Source organism: Caretta caretta, chromosome 4 (genome assembly GCF_965140235.1).
Source record: "Caretta caretta isolate rCarCar2 chromosome 4, rCarCar1.hap1, whole genome shotgun sequence".
In the NCBI taxonomy this organism is placed as follows: Eukaryota; Metazoa; Chordata; order Testudines; family Cheloniidae; genus Caretta; species Caretta caretta.
The window spans coordinates 60757282-60774908 of NC_134209.1; positions in this window are offsets into that span (position 1 = coordinate 60757282).

Sequence of the window (17627 nt, forward strand, 5' to 3'; positions counted from 1 at the left end):
CATTCTCATATATGCACTTGGTCATTAATTCCACTGCACTGGTCAGATCAGACATGATAGAGACTTGCATACAATTCCCCCCAAATCAAGCAGAGCACTTAAACATATGCTTAACTTTGAGAAAAGGTTTGTTCATGTTCTCAGAATAAACCACATGCTCTTCTAATTGGAACCTAGGGCTCTCCCAAGAGCCCTATATACATTTTGAACTGCAGGGGTAACAAAGACTTCATCTGGGAAATAACCTGCAACACCTTGAAGAGCAGTTTCCCCCAAAACTATAAGATGGGTCCTCTACAAAGTGGAATTGCCACTCAAGGGCAGTTCCATCCAATTGTTTGCTGAACTGTTGGGTGTTCAGTATATTGGTTGAGTGAATTAACTGAAAAGTGGATCAATCATTTGGATGCTTTGTATCATACATTTAGGGGCACCCACTATTTTGCAACCTGCTAGGTCTCGTACATATTTTATCTTACTATGGTTAAAAGTGCATCACATCTGGAAAAGGGTGAGCATATTTTTATATTAGTTATCAATAGATCACTTTTGACTCTTCACAAGCAGACTTTTTATTCTTGAGGGAAAACATTTTTCAGGAAAAGCTGGCAAGTCTGACTAGTACCTTGTAAGAAATAAGCTGCCAGGGCCCTTCTAGGAATCACAGTACTCTCAGCAATACTACATGCTGGCTTGGAATGTTTATTGAAAACATTGTGCTGAATATAAAGCACTCAGAATGTATGAGATCACATAATGGAAGAGATCTCACTTACAGTCTCATCAGTTTGCTCTTTTGTACTGTATTTGCCATCTTGCCAACACAATTTACTCTGCCTCTCATAAGATTGTTCATAATGGGAAGGTGTTTTGGTTTTTGGGTTTTTTTTTATAATAAAAGCTGTTCATAACAAATACAGTCTGTACAATAAACACTGATCCATTCAAATTTGTTTTCACATAGTTATCTTAATGGGTGCAGCCCAGCCCACCATACTCAGGTGACTTAGATCTTGCACTGAGAAGTTTAATAAAATATTGGGCCCAATTATGATCTTGCTCTGGCACACCTAGTGCTAGTCTTACACTGAATGAAATCTATTCATGTCAATGGAATTAACCCAGATATACATTAGTGTAAGCCATAGCAACTCCAGGCTCATTGGCTATAATGGAAGTCCCCTTGGAATTCCACAGGTCACAAATGAAAATGGCATTGGAACAGGACAGCCGGTCCTTTAAATGAAATCAGGCTCAGTTTCCTGTTCCAGTCTAAGTGCACCCTAGTTTTGTGTAATGAGAAGGTGGGGCTTCCCCTATGAGTTATAAAGGAGAGTGTGATGTTGCACCCCATAATGATTTTTAGAAATATGTTTATGAGTGTAAATATGATATAACTGGAATATGTTTTATGCTAGATATGCCATGTAACATATCTTTGCAAAGGCTATGTTTTGCATTTATTCATCCTATTCGTATACATGTATCATTTTTATATCTGAAGTTATGAGCGTTGGCTCTATGCTTGTATTTAAAGTGTTTGCAATAGAAAGCACCTAAGGCAGATTTGGTCAACATAGTGTGAAGGGTGAAGGGGTTAAACAAGTACTTCCATTTACTTGAACAACAATGGACCTTGATAGACGCCAATCCACAACTGAGCTTTCATGTGACTTGCCCATGTGCCTCCAAAACTCCGTGTTGAGCTGTGATTCTACACAGAGGGAGAGGGGAGTTTCCACCCACAAGAGATAAACTATATAAACCCCTGGATACCCCCCCATTTTGTCTTCAGCTGGCTCAAGAGATAGCCTCTCCATCCCCAAAAGATATCTAAAAGAAACTGAAACAAAGGATAATAATTACAGGGGTGAGAGTGATTGCTGGACCCAGACTGGAAGGCGTCTGTAAAAGAAGCTTATTAGAACATCTCTGAGGGTGAAATACCACCTGTAATCACTTTCCTACTGTATTAGGCTTAGACTTGTGTGTTTTATTTTATTTTGCTAGGTAATTTACTTTGTTCTGCGTGTTATTACTTGGAACCACTTAAATCCTACTTTTTTATTTAATAAAATCACTTTTTACTTGTTAATGAACCTACAGTATGTATTTATTCAGGTGGGGTGGGAACAGCTCTGCATCTCTATCAGTGTTATAGAGTGTGAACAATTTATGAGTTTACCCTGTGTAAGCTTTATACAGAGTAAAATGGATTTATTTGGGGTTTGAACCCCATTGGGAGTTGGGTATCTGAGTGCTGGAGACAGGAGCACTTCTTAAGCTGTTTTCAATTAAGCCTGCAGCTTGTGGGGGGATGTGGTTCAGACTTGGATCTGTATTTGCAGCAGGCAAGTGTGTCTGGCTCAAACCAGGCAAGGGACTGAAGTCCCAAGCTAGCAGGGAAAACCGGCTCAGAGGTAGTCTAGCCACATCAGGTGGCAGTCCCAAAGGGGTTTCTCTGATCCAAACCATCACAGAGAGATAGTCCAAAGACAGGTAGAGATCTGAACCCAGTGTAAGTGTGCACATGCTCACTCAAGATGAGCTGGGCAGAGCAGGTTTGGGTTGGGTGCTTCAGTGAGGGGATACCCCTGAAGGAGAGTGGTGAGAGTTCCCTGGTTGAGCAGCTGACCCAGATCAGGCTGGTGAAACCAGTGGGACAGAAGACAGGTGTGGGGAGGGTGACGGAATGCAGAGAATTAGCAGTTGAAATAGCACTCTGGTCAGTGTAAATCCAATTAGTCTGCCCCACCCTGCCCCAGAGGACCTGATTCAGGGAAGGAGTGGCTAATTAGATCATCCTGAGCTGGGGAAAGCCAAGGACATAATTAGCCCATTATCTGAAAAATTAGAAAAGGAGCACAGGAAGGAAGAGTGGGTTGGGGCAGGGCAAAGTGGAAGCTGCATGGAGGGATTTCTTCCCTCACAATTGGAGATGAAGATTGTATATCACCATAAAGAAAATTGGTTCATGGGACCATAAAAGGATGGTGGTTGATAGAATAAAATACACAGCAATGATGATAAACCTGGAGATGTCAGAGCCATTTGTGCAGGAAGACAGGAGCAGAGGGATATGCCCCATCACAGTGAGTCATCTACAAACTTCCCTAGGCCAGAGAGCCATGACCAGAAAAAGCTGCAAAGGGCTGAAGATTGAGAGCAACAGAGCGTGATGCCTGCTGGATTTCTGAGCTGGAGAGGACTGAAGGATGAGGGAATGACGTAGGCAGGGCGTCCCCTAGGGAGGGTGTGAGGCCTGGGGCAGAAGTGATGAATCTGTCATGTCCAGGTCTGACCTGTCACTTCCGGGACTGACTGTGCTGGCCAAATCAGTCTGGCCCGTGGGGGTCCCCAAAGTGCGGGGCCCGGAACAGTCTCCCAGATTCACCATACCCAAGGGACAGCTCTGGATGTAGGGGAGAGAGCCCTTTGGTGTTTCCAGAAGCGGGGTGTTGTGTATTTGGTTGTTGCTATGGCAACTGAGTTAGAATATTAGGGGATAGCCTGGCCAGTTTTGGCTGGTTGTTGGTTAGTTCAGCATGTAGCAATAAATGGCTGTTTTTCAAGATTTACAGCTCTCTGTGTCTCAAGTGATTTCTTCTTAAAACTGCTGCCCCCCAAGGATACAATAATGTGGCAATGAGGATGGGATTCCTGTGCTGCCCCAGCAACAGAAGATGGTAGAAGTCAAGGTTTAAAATAAATAAAACCTTTTTGCTGTTGGAAGGGGGTGAGAACTTGCTTGTTTGCACTGATGGTGCAAACTGAAACTAATACCATGGCTACACTTATGGGGCTGCTGGATGGAACCTTTTGAGGAGACTATAGTGCAATGGCATGTATATACTGAGCATTCTAAGCTTTTTGTTATTGCCAATGACTTTGCAGAAGAGAAGAAGGTATCAAAATATTCTTAAGTGTTGTAGGGGCTAAGACCTATCTGTGGTGTTTAGATGTTGCTTGTAATTATTAGAATTGGGAGCACTGGCTGTTGGGAGTCTGAAAGGACAGGAAACAGGGAGGAGTTGAGAGGCTGGGAGAAATCTACAGAGGGTGCAGCAGCAGCCTGGTAAAGAGGTGTCCACTTTGAAAATAAAGTCCTGTTGAAGCTTGTTCATACCTTGCCTGGTTGATACAACACTACCTCCCTGCTACATAGCTTACTACACCCTGTTAAGCCATAGACCAAATCTTACAGTGACGTGGAAATCCTGGGTTCCCATTTTTCTCCAAAACCACTGGTAATTGCTGAAAGATTTAAGTTCCACAAAAGAGACCAAAAAGACCACAAAACAGTTGTACAATTTGTAGCCACTTTGGAAGAGCTTGCAGAACACTGAATTTAAGGAGATGTTAAATGATGCCCTATGTGACAGGTTAGTGTGTGGCCTGCACAGTGAAGCCACATGGAAGCACCTATTGACAGAGGCTCAGCTTACCTCACAGAAGGCTGTTGCTATTGCAGTCTCCATGGAACTGGCTACAAAGGAGGCGCAATACATGGGTGCATCCTCTAGGGTGTATAAGGTGTCACAAGAACCTACCCACAAAACTGTGGGGAGTCAGGAATGTTCCTACTGTGGTAAGCTGGGTCACCAGGCATCAGAATGCTGGTGTACGGAACTGGTGTGTCGACACTGTGGCAAAAAGGGACACATTGAGTGTGCCTGTAAACAAAAGAAAAAAGGTGCCTGTGGTCTGGTGGACCAAAAAGGAAAAATCTGCCTACCCTATAGCAGACCCAGGATGATCAAGGTGACTCCTCATCAGAAAAGGTGCCACTCCACATTTTGGAGTGGGCTCCCATGAATACTGAGTAACCCCATTGTTGGACAGCAAACCTATACGCACAGAGCAGGTGCTCTCAGAGGCTTTGTATAAAGAAGAGCTACAGCATCTTCTGCTTAAGGCAACGAAAACTGTTCTGAAGATGTACACAGGAGAAGCTGTGCCTATGTTGGGCACTATTGATGTTAAGGTGAAGCTCAATGGATAGGCTGCTAAATTACCATGGTTTGTAGTGAAAGGCAATTACCTAGCCTAATGGGTAGGTCTTGGCTTAGGAAGATTGATCTGAACTGGGCAGAAAGTACAGCAGTCAGACCAGTTTCATCTTTAGTCATTTGGTGCACTAAGGAAACATGCTGCTGTTTTCGGAGAGGATCTGGGAAGTCTGAAGGGAATCACCATGACATTGAACATTAAACCTGGCAGTCAACCAAACCATCTGAAAGCTAGAGCTGTGCCATATGCCATCAGGCCAAAGGTTTAAGCGGATCTGGAGTGCCTGGTCACAAATGAAGTCCTAATACCAGTTACCCATAGCCCATGGGCAACTCTAATCATTCCAATAGTGAAGAAAGATGGCTCCCTTTTAAAGATTTTAAAGTCACTGTCAACCTGGTGGTGTGTGCAGAGCAGTACCCATTTCCCTGCATTGATGACCTCTTCGCGGACTTGGCTGGGGGACAAAAGTTCAGTAAGATCAATCTGAGTCAAGCCCGTATTTACAGATGCACCTTGATGAAGAATCCCAAGAGCTGTTGATTATTGTGACGCATAAAGGGCTTTATCAATACTATTGCCTACCCTTCTGAATAATATCTGCTCCAGTCTTGTTCCAGAGGGCTATGGACCGGATCTTGTGTGGCTTGCCAGGAGTCCAATGCTATCTGGATGACATCCTGGTCACTGGAAGGAATGAGGACGACCACCTGAAGAACTTAGAGGCTACCCTACAAAGGCCTACGAGTCCCCAAAGACAAGTGTCAGAGTAGCAGCCGTGTTAGTCTGTATCCGCAAAAAGAACAGGAGTACTTGTGGCACCTTAGAGACTAACAAATTTATTTGAGCATAAGCTCAAAGACAAGTGTGAATTCTTCCAGCCCTCTATTGAATATTTGGGACACATCACTGATGCTATGGGTCTTCGTAAGGCCCCTGCAAAAGTAAGGCTATTGTGAAGGCTCTACCTCCTCAAAATGAAAAGGGGTACTTGTGGCACCTTAGAGACTAACCAATTTATTTGAGCATAAGCTTTCGTGAGCTACAGCTCACTTCCGATGAAGTGAGCTGTAGCTCACGAAAGCTTATGTTCAAATAAATTGGTTAGTCTCTAAGGTGCCACAAGTACCCCTTTTCTTTTTGCGAATACAGACTAACACAGCTGTTACTCTGAAACCTCCTCAAAATGTTAGCCAGCTTTGCTCATTTCTAGGACTATTGAACTTTTATGGAAAATTCATCTCGCAGTTAGCCACACAGTTAAAACTTCATGAACTCCTGGGGCAGAACAAGGCCTGGAAATGGACTGAAGCCCGTGATGTTGCATTTAACAAAGCTAAGGGTGCACTGCTAAATTTGGGAGTTCTGACGCACTTTGATCCATCCTTGCCCCTATAGTTGGCCTGCGATGCCTTCCCTTATGGAGTGGGAATGATTGTGTCACACATTATGCCTTTGGGAGAAGAGGGCCCATTGCTTTTGCTTCATGGACTCTAAGCAAAGCAGAAACTAACTATGCCCAAATTGAACGTGAGGTATTGGGAATTGTTTTCGGACTTTGGAAGTTTTATCAGTACCTGTTCAGATGGAAGTTTACACTTCTCACAGACCATCAACCTCTGACTTCAATTTTTGGACCACACACAGGCATTTCCACCATTAGCTACTAGTCATATGCAATGATGGGCATTGTTGCTTTCTGCACACAAACATGAAATCCAGTATCAGAAATCCACTCCGCACTGCAATGCAGATGATCTCTCAAGGCTGCCTTTTCCAGTCAAACGTCAAGATATTGCCCAGAAGGAAATCTTTTACTTTGAACAGGTAGAGAACACACCCATCACCACTACTCAGTTAAAGAAAGCAACTTGTGTTGACCCAGTATTGTCCCAAGTTATGGACCTGGTGATGGATGGAACACCTCGACGAACCTCTCCGGTCTCACCCGACCTTGTTACCTACATGTCCAGGAGAATGGAGTTATCGGTCCATTCTGGTTGTTTGTTGTGGGGAAGATGTGTCCTTATCCCACCACCACTGAGATCACAGATGTTAGAACAGCTACATTCCGGTCACTGTGGAATAGTGTGCATGAGGGAAATTGTACAAAGCTATTTTTGGTGGCCGGGATTGGACAGTGCTATTGAAGAGAAGGCAAGAGCTTGTATGTCATGTCAGGGTCTGAGGAATGCACCCCAGTGGGCACCCCTACACCCATGGGACTGGCCTGAAAACCTGTGGCAGCATATTCACATTGATTTTTACGGCCCACTAGAAGGAAGCATGTTCTTAGTGGCGGTAGATGCCCATTCTAAATGGCCAGAAGTCTCTATAATGCAGTAGACTACTGCAGAGTACTATCCAAAAACTACGGGGACTCTTTAGTCATTTTGGTCTGCCAGAACAACTTGTGAGCAATAATGGACCGCAGTTAGTCTCTCAGGAGTTTGAAAATTTTATGAAGGCAAATGGGATATACCACATCACTTCAGCACCAATGGATTAGCTAAAAGATTTGTGCAGACAATGAAACAAGCTTTGAAATTGGCAAGGGGACAATTATCCATTCAAAAGCGTCTGGACACCTTCTTCCTATCCTATAGGAACACACCTCATGCTACGACCAAGGCATCCCCAGCCTTTCTAATGATGGGACAAGAGCTGCGCACTTGCTTTGATCTGCTGAAACCTTCAAGTCATCAGGTGTGCACCCAGAGCAATCTTAAATGGTACATCTTCCTCCTAGAGGTGTTGCTTGTCTTTCCGTCTTCTTGCACCTATGGAAAACCCCAGCTACACATACTTCACCTTACATTAACTTACATTCCTTTAATGGGAGCTGCTGGTGCTCAGCAGAGCTGGAGGAGAAAATAGCATTTCTCCCCCTCAAAAAACATTTTTCTGAAACATTTCCATCTTTAGTTGTGATAAATTCAAAATGGTTGCAAATATTCTGAATAATTCTATTTTGGGAGAACCAAAGTGAAATTGTTGTAGCTAGCTGCCTCCCAGGGAGCTGGTGGCCTGGGGATTTGACCACCTCTAGGAATCAGCTACCTAACTTCCTCGGCAGCCGAGGGAACTGCTCCAAGAGAGCCCACGCTGGTAGGAAACCAGCCAGACAGGAATTCTGGCTAGCCTGCCTTGTTTCAATTAAGAGTTTTGATGGAATTGACACATTCCTGCAGAACATTTTAACAAAGTTCAATCAGTATGTTCCAACAGTTTCCTGTTGGAAAAGATGTTGCCCAGCTTGAGTTCTCAAGCCAGTTATATAGAACTTACATGTGTATTTAGGTTCCTAGCTTTAGGCATCCCGGTTTGAAAATATTTACAATGGTCATTGGCCAGTATTTTAGAAACATTTGCCAAGTTTTTGCTTCATTTTTTATTCTTTTTATCCCAGGACTTAAGTTCATTGTAGACTATTAACCCTCATAATTCACTGGTTTATGCTACTTCAGAGGGTAATAACTGAAGATAACATAGGATTTTAAATGCCCAGGTCACTCCTATACATGCTGTGCCTTGCTCCTTCATTTCTATGGTTATATTTGTTATTACGTAGTTAGAGCTGGTCAGGAAATGCAATTCTGTTCTGTAGGAAATGCTGACATTTGGTAAAATTCATTCTAAAATGGTAAACAAAGCTAAAAATTTCTTGTGAAACAGATTTAAATTGTTTATTTTTAATACAAATTTCAAAATAAAATGTAGTTAGAATAAAAAACTAAGTTCCATTCTGAAAACATTGAAATGTAACATCAACATTATTAAAGTACTTTGTTTTGATGTTTTTCAAATGCAATTTCATCAACTTGACAACATTCATACGGAAAGTTTCAGTTTTGACAAAATTGCATTTTCCAACAGAAAAATGTTGTCAGAACATTTTAAACCAGCTGTAGTATTTAGCACTTACAGTGCATGTAAGAGACTAAAGTTAAATTAGGGCCCAAGTCTGTGAGGGGTGGAGTTAAAGTTACTCGGTAGCTCAGGGACCTTGTAGACACACACATTATGGAATATGTCTTTGTATTAATGTGTAGGGAGTTCTCTCTCCTTCTCCACTGAGAAAATATACCTTTTATTAAGCAGAGTAAGCAAAGGTACGGTGTATATTTCACATAACAGCCCTGAGGCATAGCAACAGAAGTGCAGAAGGAAATAATTCAGAATGAGGTTAGGAAAATAAAAGAGAAGGATTAAATAATGTAATGTAACAGGCATGAGAAAGCAAAATGACTGGATTGGGGGGAGGGGCAAGCTGTATCATCAGGAGATATTGTCTTGGCCAGACCTTTAGAACTAGACACACAAATACTAAACAATTGCCAAAATCAGACTGTGATCTACTGCCAGCAATGGCTAATTTGCAACAATGGGGATGAGACGGGATTATGGTTTCCATTGATGCAGGGAGGAGGGCAGTGCAACGCCTAGGGATGGAGAACGTAGTGCCTGCCAGTTGAAGTTCGTAGTGGATTTCCAGCACATTCCTTACTATGACTCATGCACAGTACTTCAAATTCTCCTAAGGACAGTCACAAAACAGTCAGAGGCAACAAATGGAAGAGACCAAGCAAAAGACTGCAGCTGCAAACAATGGAAAAGGAGACCTGTGCTCAGGAATGGTAACTGTCTATATACATTGTATAACATAATATAAAGGGGCAAATTATTATAGACTATGTGAATGGTGTATTCAAACCTAATGTCAGGGGGGATGTCCAACTGAAGATGAAACACTATGGGGTGGTCCAGAATTAAATTGTCTTTCCCCATGTATTTTGGTTATAAGCCAATCCTCCTGTGGGCTAGAAGAGCTGAGAATAAATTCAGAGTTTGTCAGAGGTTATAAAAGTGTGACTTTTATCAGCAGGGTAGGAGACCTAGAGTTTGAAACTTTAGGAAATCTAATTATAGATCTTATAGTCTGTTGGTAGTTACTGTGCAGTTAAGGTGTCAACTGAATTTCCATTTCAAAGCTCTTTCCCACTACCTCTCCAAATCCTTGGCTTCAAAATTGGTCTGAGGGAGTTGTGGTAGTAATACAATTTTTGTACTGAAGCTGGAGTGGAATGAATATGGGGCCCTTAAATTGTGCTTGCCAGACTTCAACCTCTGAATGTTTGTTACTGTGAAGCAGAAAGAGGAAAGGAAAGTGGAAAACAGTGTACTGGACTCATCTAGCTGAGAGCCGGTGCATAGGAAAAAAAATTTGATTATTCTTCAAGGGTAGATTTTTCAAAAGTGATTTGACTCAGATCCCAGGGGAAACAATGAGAAAATCCCTATACCTGCAATGGGAGCACACTTAGACCAACTTTCTGTTGGGTGCAGGGCACAGAGCTCTTTTGAAAAATCTAGCTCTCATGACATAACTCGCAAAATGAAATTACAAGTATGGTAAATGCCAAAGATAGTCACATTATCTCATCATACTGCCTATGACCATTACAAATCCAAGATATTCTTTTTAGAAATGTTAGAGAGGTTCAAGGACATTACTGTTGGTTTTCTATGATTTTTTTTAAGTATAACAATTTTAAGTATTCAGAACTTGAATGTGTTTTGTTGTCCAAAATAACTACCAAAAGCATACCCTCTGTCAGAGGGTGCACCACTCACCGCTAGTCTGGCGCCTCCTCCTGGTCACTCCTGAGGTAGATGCCCCTATGTGCAGTTGGTTCACCATCATTCCAACTCTCTCTCTGGTCTGTAGTACCTCTTGTGTGATGCAGTCCTCTAGCTAGGTCACTCAGCATGCCCCCTTCTCGGGTACAGTCCATCAGCAGTCCAAGGCAGTGTTCCCATTCACTGCCTTACTTCTATGCCACACCCTCAGTGGCTGGCAGGGGAACCTGAGTCCATTCTCTTCTCTGGGTTCCACGGACCCTAAACTCAGCAGTTCTAGGATGGCTGGCTCACTCTTTCTTCATTCACTGCTCCTTTCCTGGACTGCTTCCTTCCTCTCTAGTTCCCCTTTTCTCTCTCAGTAAGAGACTGGTACCTGGCTTCTAGCTGCCCACTCTCTGGCTATAGAGGCCCCACCTTTGTTCCTGCACAGTTGAGCCTTTCTCTAATTAGATGCCTCCAGCCTAAAGTTCCCCTGGCTTGCAGCCTAATTAGCTGATTGGGGCCACCTGATCCAATTCAGCTCTTGAAGGGCCAGGATGGGGAGCACTCCACATCACACTCTCCTCAAAACATGAAAGGACATTGCTGCCATGCAACTGAGAGCCAGGAGACAACTGAAAACTCTTTTCTAGCTTATGGGGTGTGAGAATGATCATATTTTAGTTACAACACTGCAATTCAGCCCACAGTCATTGCAGGATTTGTCACCCTTTCAGTGAACCTGGATTCAGTTCTATCTTCAAGTAGGAACCACAAGAAACCAGCAGAAACTTGGGTTTCAACTCAGTTGTGACCTAAAGCTACATGAAGATTGGGTGAGGGGTTTGTCTGACTTTTGCTTGCAGTTTTTGAGTTAATTCAACCCCCAAAACAAAGCCAGAAGAATGAACGCATGTAAAGAAAACTCCCACAAACTATTAAGCTACACCTCAGTTGTGGAATTGCCATTATATCAGTCCTTTTTAAAAACACTATTTACTACATCTAAAAAGTGAAAATAAAAAAGCTAAAGTAAACATTTCTGTTGCTGTCTAACACATGCCATCACAGATCAGTGTTCTGATGTGCTGCTGATTACCTCATATAAGTGAGTGGGAGACTGAAGTTAAATCCAAAACATTCTAGTGCATCAACAATACCATGGTCATGGATATCTTTATTTAGACAATCCCCGACTTTTACAGTTACCCTGTAGGGTCATAGAGAAGATATTGTTTAAAGGATGGGGAATCATAGTCATCTTCATCCTGCATCTTACATAGGGCCAGGACAGTTCTGTGTGTGTAAATTCTGATCATGGATCAATATGGGCACAATATTTCCAAGAGCTTCTAATGAGCTAAATTCAAGAATAGGAGGTCATTTCTGTAATATCTAAGACATGTAAAACATGGACACTCTTCACCAAATTTGGTAGTTACTCCACAGTGGAACTAATGAAAAAAAAATCAGGTGAACTTTTCAACAAAACACAAAACTAATATTACATGGTTTGACCTATAAGAAAACAATGTCCCTAAAAATCAAGGACTTGAAATAGTTCTAGACTTGAAGTCAATATTTTGTTCATCTGATGCCTTTCTGAATTCAAAAAGGTAAGATGCATGCTTTATAAATTGTGGTTAACAGCTGCTCAATTGAGAAATACATTTATCTGCTAATAAATTCATGGTTATCATCCTTTTTCCATGGTAGATTAGTTCACTTGCAGATAGTTCTGTCCATTTTTCCCCTCAGAAAAATCAAAGTCTTTCCCAGGATAATACAGGAAAAAAACTACTCACAATCTGCTTTCAATTCTCTGTGAAGGTGCTGACTGGTGGTCAAAGTGGACAAATATTCAGACACAACTCACATCATCTGTCATATGGCTTTATATTCTCTACATGACTCTGTTGCCAGTTCAAATCATTCAAATTCTTAGAAAAATACTTATTGATGGAAATGAAGACAATGAGATTTAAGTACAGTTAAGTAAAGGATTTAGGATTTTGCAGCGGGAGGCAGTGGGTAAGGCCAATATACAACTAAGTAAACTTATAATATTTTCATGCAAATCTAGTATTGCAAAATAAATAGTGCTTTGTACAAAGAATAGTCTTTGAGAAACTCACTCTCTTTCAACAAGATCAATTTTATCAGTTAGTGTCTTCAATCAATTTTCAATGAACACACACGAAAACTAGTCCAATCAAAGAGTTTTCAAACATTTTCAGGTAAGTAAGAGTGGAGAAAGTAGAAAGTTCTCCACATGCTGTAGCCAAAGACAGTAAATAATTACAGAACTTGAGAACCACTCTGTTTTGGCCCAGGCCCTGGTAAGACTTAAGGGGACTTCCCTCATCTTACACCAGCAGCATATAGTCCTTAAGAGACCACATGCTATAGTAGAAGATTGGTGCACTCTGCCCCTGACATGCCCTCTCCACCTCCAACCCACTCCCTGCTTGGAGGGGGCAGCTGGCACAGAGGCTGGCTCTGTTGCCCTTACCCCAGCTGAGAGATGCCCCACTTCCTTCTCCCTGCACTATCCTGCTGTTGAATTTCTCATCTAGGCAGTAACAGCCAGAATCTGGATCCCAAGCAACACAAAGTGGCCAGATCCTAAGTGAGAATCTGGACTGTGATATTTATCAGGTAAATAGGCAAGTCGTGGCTAATTGATTGTTCAATGTCACTGTAGTTGTATTTGCTGAAATACATAGGAAGCCAATCAATAAAACTGTAGACAATTTTACTGTAAGCTGCAAGTCTGTCATTCAGCTTCATTAGAAAGCATTGTTAATGCAGGAGTGCATAGGAGCCCCAGGCATGGATCAGGATACCATAGTGCTAGGTGCTATCTAAACACAGAGTAAAAAGACAGCCCATGTCCCACATCTAAGTATAAGACAGACAGCAGATGGATACAGATGGACTGACAAGGGAGCACAAGGAAACAATGAGAATATTGATCAGCATGATAAGGAGTGTTCTCAGCAAACGACAGCAGTTAGGCTGCTAAAGTTTTTTGTATGCATCACAGCAAAGTGTTTTAAGGAAGGACTTGAAGGACAATGGAGTAGCTTTATAGATGTTTATGGGGAGCACCTGTCAAGCATGGAGAGGAGTATGGAAGAGAACATGAAGGTGCTTGTTTGAACATTTAACAAGTGGGCAATGAAGGCTGGAATCATGGATCGATCAGAGACACGGGTCATCTTTTCAGTACTGTATGAGTGGTGATAGTTTGGGTGAGGATAGACCATGAGAGACATTGTAAGTGAAGACAAATAGCTTAAGTTTGAGATGACAAAGAAGTGGCAATCAGTAGAGGGTTGCAATGGTTAAAGCGAAGGGCTATGGAAATGATCTTTGCAGCAAATATGAGTGGGGCAAGATTGCATTTGCCAAAGCCAGAGAGAAGGATGTAGCAATAATGCTGAGAGCCTAGATAAGAGTTTTAACTGTAAATGGATAAGAAAGGCCATATCTTAGAAAGGTTATGCAGAAAGATTTTGCAAAGCTTAGATATAGCCTGGATGCAAGGACCAAGAGAGAGATCCGAGATGAAGATGACACCCAGATTATGGGCATGAGGGACAGGCAGGATAGTGGTGATGCATATGGTTTCTTCAGTAATGGACTGTCCTATCACAGCACCTGTGGAAAGAAGGGAAGCATGGAGGAGTATAAGTCCGTGAAGGATTGGTTTCATAAGGTGATGTTCTTTTACCTGGGCTTATTGTGACTGCTATTGAGCTGCACCACACACAAGTCAGTACAGCCCAGATCCTTAAAGTTGTTTGCTCTACTCATATTGAAACACCTAACTTCTAGGTGGCCAACTGCCTAACGGAATCCTCAGTGCATGGAGAGAATTAGTCACCTGAGAAAGGGCTATTCAGAAGCCAACAAGGTGAGTAAAATGTTTAGCTCTGTATGTGTTTAGCAGTGGAAACTTAGGTGCTTACAGGGCTAGGCAGTAGCTGAGTAATGGTTTTTAAAGTGTCAGTAGCACCTAAATGGTGGAATTAGATGCCCAAAGAGGCAGATAGGTACCCAAATACTTTTGAGGATATTGGACCACAGGTCTGTAACTTTCTTCTGATCAGGGACCACAGGTCTTGAACCCTAGTCCATGGGGCAACAGTAAGTACCAACCCTCCACTCCCCACAAGTGATCTGCTAATAGTTGTCAGAATAGAAACAGAACTCTGACAGAGGACCTCTACCCTGGGATCTGATTTGTGGAGTGCTGTGAGTTCTGCTTAGTTCCCAGCTTCTATTTAAGCCAAGCACAAAAACAGGAAGTTGTACTAAGCAGGGGGAATCCTAGCTGCATGGACTGCTTCCCCTGCAATACCTGTTCCTACTGCCTGCCACTGATCTCCTGGTAACCTGATCCTGCCTCTCAGTTTTGCTCTCTGGCCTGTCTCGGACCCTGACCTCCTGGTATCTGACCAGCCCTGACTCCTCTACTGACTGCTAGATCAAGCTGCCCATGACCCCCTCGTGACACTCCTTCCTAGGCCATGAGTAAAGGCTTTTTTTGCTCCATTATGACCCATGCATTTGGGTATGCATTTTTAGAGAGCATATTTAGATCATTTGAAGCCCACAGGACCGTATCTGAAGTACCTAACTAGAGCACTTGCCTTCATTGTCTTATGTGGTACAGGTGTCTTTGCCAGTGCTACCAAATATATTTGTTCACCACACCTCACATTGGAGCAAACCTCTACTACGGCAGCTGCATTATCACATATATGTGCTGTAATACCTTCTGGTCAAAGCCCAGAGCTACGGTTGTCCAAGTCACATGTTCTCCATCTATAATCATATATTTAATTTTGTCCCCTGAAGCTAAATCTTTCACACTATATTTAAGTTTTCTTTCAGTCCAATTATTTGCTGAGGTTGTGCCAAACACAGACTAACGTTTTCATGTATCGTTAAATATATACAGTGGTGATCCCAAAACAGGTTTCATATTGGCCTAACCTGAGTCCATTAAGCTTTTCACAAATGGCATATACCTCTTAGCTTGTGGCTTTCTTTTGACTCATAAATATTTAAAACATACAGTTAAAGTATTAACTTCCCAGCAAGTGCTGTATTAGCTGTGCTGTCTTTTAAAGTTAAAATGATGTGAAAAGACAGAGTTGATAAAATAAATGCCTGGTATTGCTCCTATACATGCCATACTGATCTTGGTTTCTGACTTCCATAAGTGTCATCTGGCATCTTTCACACCAACTGTTACTGAAATTGTAGGGTTAAGTTTCTTTCATGTGAAGAAAAAAAGGACCATAGTAATTTGTTATGAACTAGTACAGAGAATTGTAACAACAGCGTAAGGGGGTCTTAGAGTGGCCATTAAAACCCTTTTATTCTGCCAGCTGTGTAAATGAGAATTGGGCCAATATCTTAGCATTCTCTGTTCAAAACCATGCTAACTACAAACATAACAAACTCACTTGCACTTTGATACAAATGTGATAGGCTCTAAAAATACCACAGACACATACATTTATAAGTTAGAGTTTTGGTGTTCTAATTTGTGACTGAATATTACCATTCATCTTCATGTGAGCCAAACTCCCACAGTTGTGATCACTGAAGATGCCAATGCTGGATACCAGTTTAGGTTATATTTCTGCTCCCTTATGGGAAGAAGATAAACAGTGTAAGCACCTTTACACCAGTAAAACTGCTTCCACACAACAGGAGGACCAGGATTGAGGTGGATCACTTTCATTATACCAATATAGTTAAAGCAGCACAACTTTCGAGTGAAGACAAAACCTAAGAGAAGGGGGCTGGTTGCAGAGTGTATTCCAAGATGGGACCTCACCCTTGGAACAAAGCTCCATTCTAGCCTAAAATAGCCCTGATCTGTTGACCTTCAGAGTAAGGCATATCTGTTTGTGTAGGTTGCTGTGAAAGATTGAGATTGGATCTCGGGGGAGGAGTTGTGTGTTTTATAGAAGGTTGATTTTGCTCTGCAGGGGTTAGCTGCTATTACATTTTACTGTGCTTGTAACTTGAGACAGGGGTTACTAGAGGCTTAGATGGCTGCCCTTTTTTAATTGTAGAAATCCAAATAAATAAATTAATGAATAAAATTAGAAGTATTTTATATTCACTTGGGCTTTTTGTTTCAAGTAGGGCAAACTTCAGACCTGCTACAAGTGTATACAACTCCAGTAAAGCCAATGTAACCACTGAAAGCAACAGAATTGCATCAGCTAAAATGAAATCTATCCATCCATCAGAGATTAAAAAAACCCATTACCTTGGTATCTGAACCCTCAAAATCTTTAATGCGTTTATTCTCACAACATTCTTGTTGGAGGTAAAGAAGTGATATTATCCCCATTTTAAAGACAAAGAACTGAAGCACAGCGGGGGCAAAGAGCCTGATTTTTAGATATTTACGTGCCTAACTCCCATTAATTTCTGGCCCGGGGGCCTGGTTTACACTCAAAATTTATATCAATATAGCTATGTCCCTCAGAGATGTGAAAAAATATGCTGACCTAACCCCTGGTGTAGACAAGGCTCAGATGAATGTTTCTGTTGACCTAGCTACCAGTACTCAGTGATGTGGATTTCCTACAGCAATGGGGAAAACTCTTCTGTTGCTGCAGGGAGCATCTACACTATGGTGCTTATAGGCAACCTATAGCACGTATAGGCAAGCTCACTAGGTATGTCTGAGCCGCAAAGTAAATAAAAATGTGCCGCAGTAAGTCTCAGAGCCTGGGTCAAAAGACTTTGGCTTATAGGGGTCCCACTACTAGGCTAAAAATGGCAGAGTAGACATTCCTGCTCAGGCTCCAAAACCTGTCTAGGATGGAGAGTCACACAGCCCAAGCTCCAGTGGGAATGTCTACACTGCTCTTTTTAGCCCTGTAGCATGAGCATGAGGCACTTGACCTGGGCTCTGAGACTCACTGCCATGGGTCTTTTTTGCAGTGCAGACATACCCT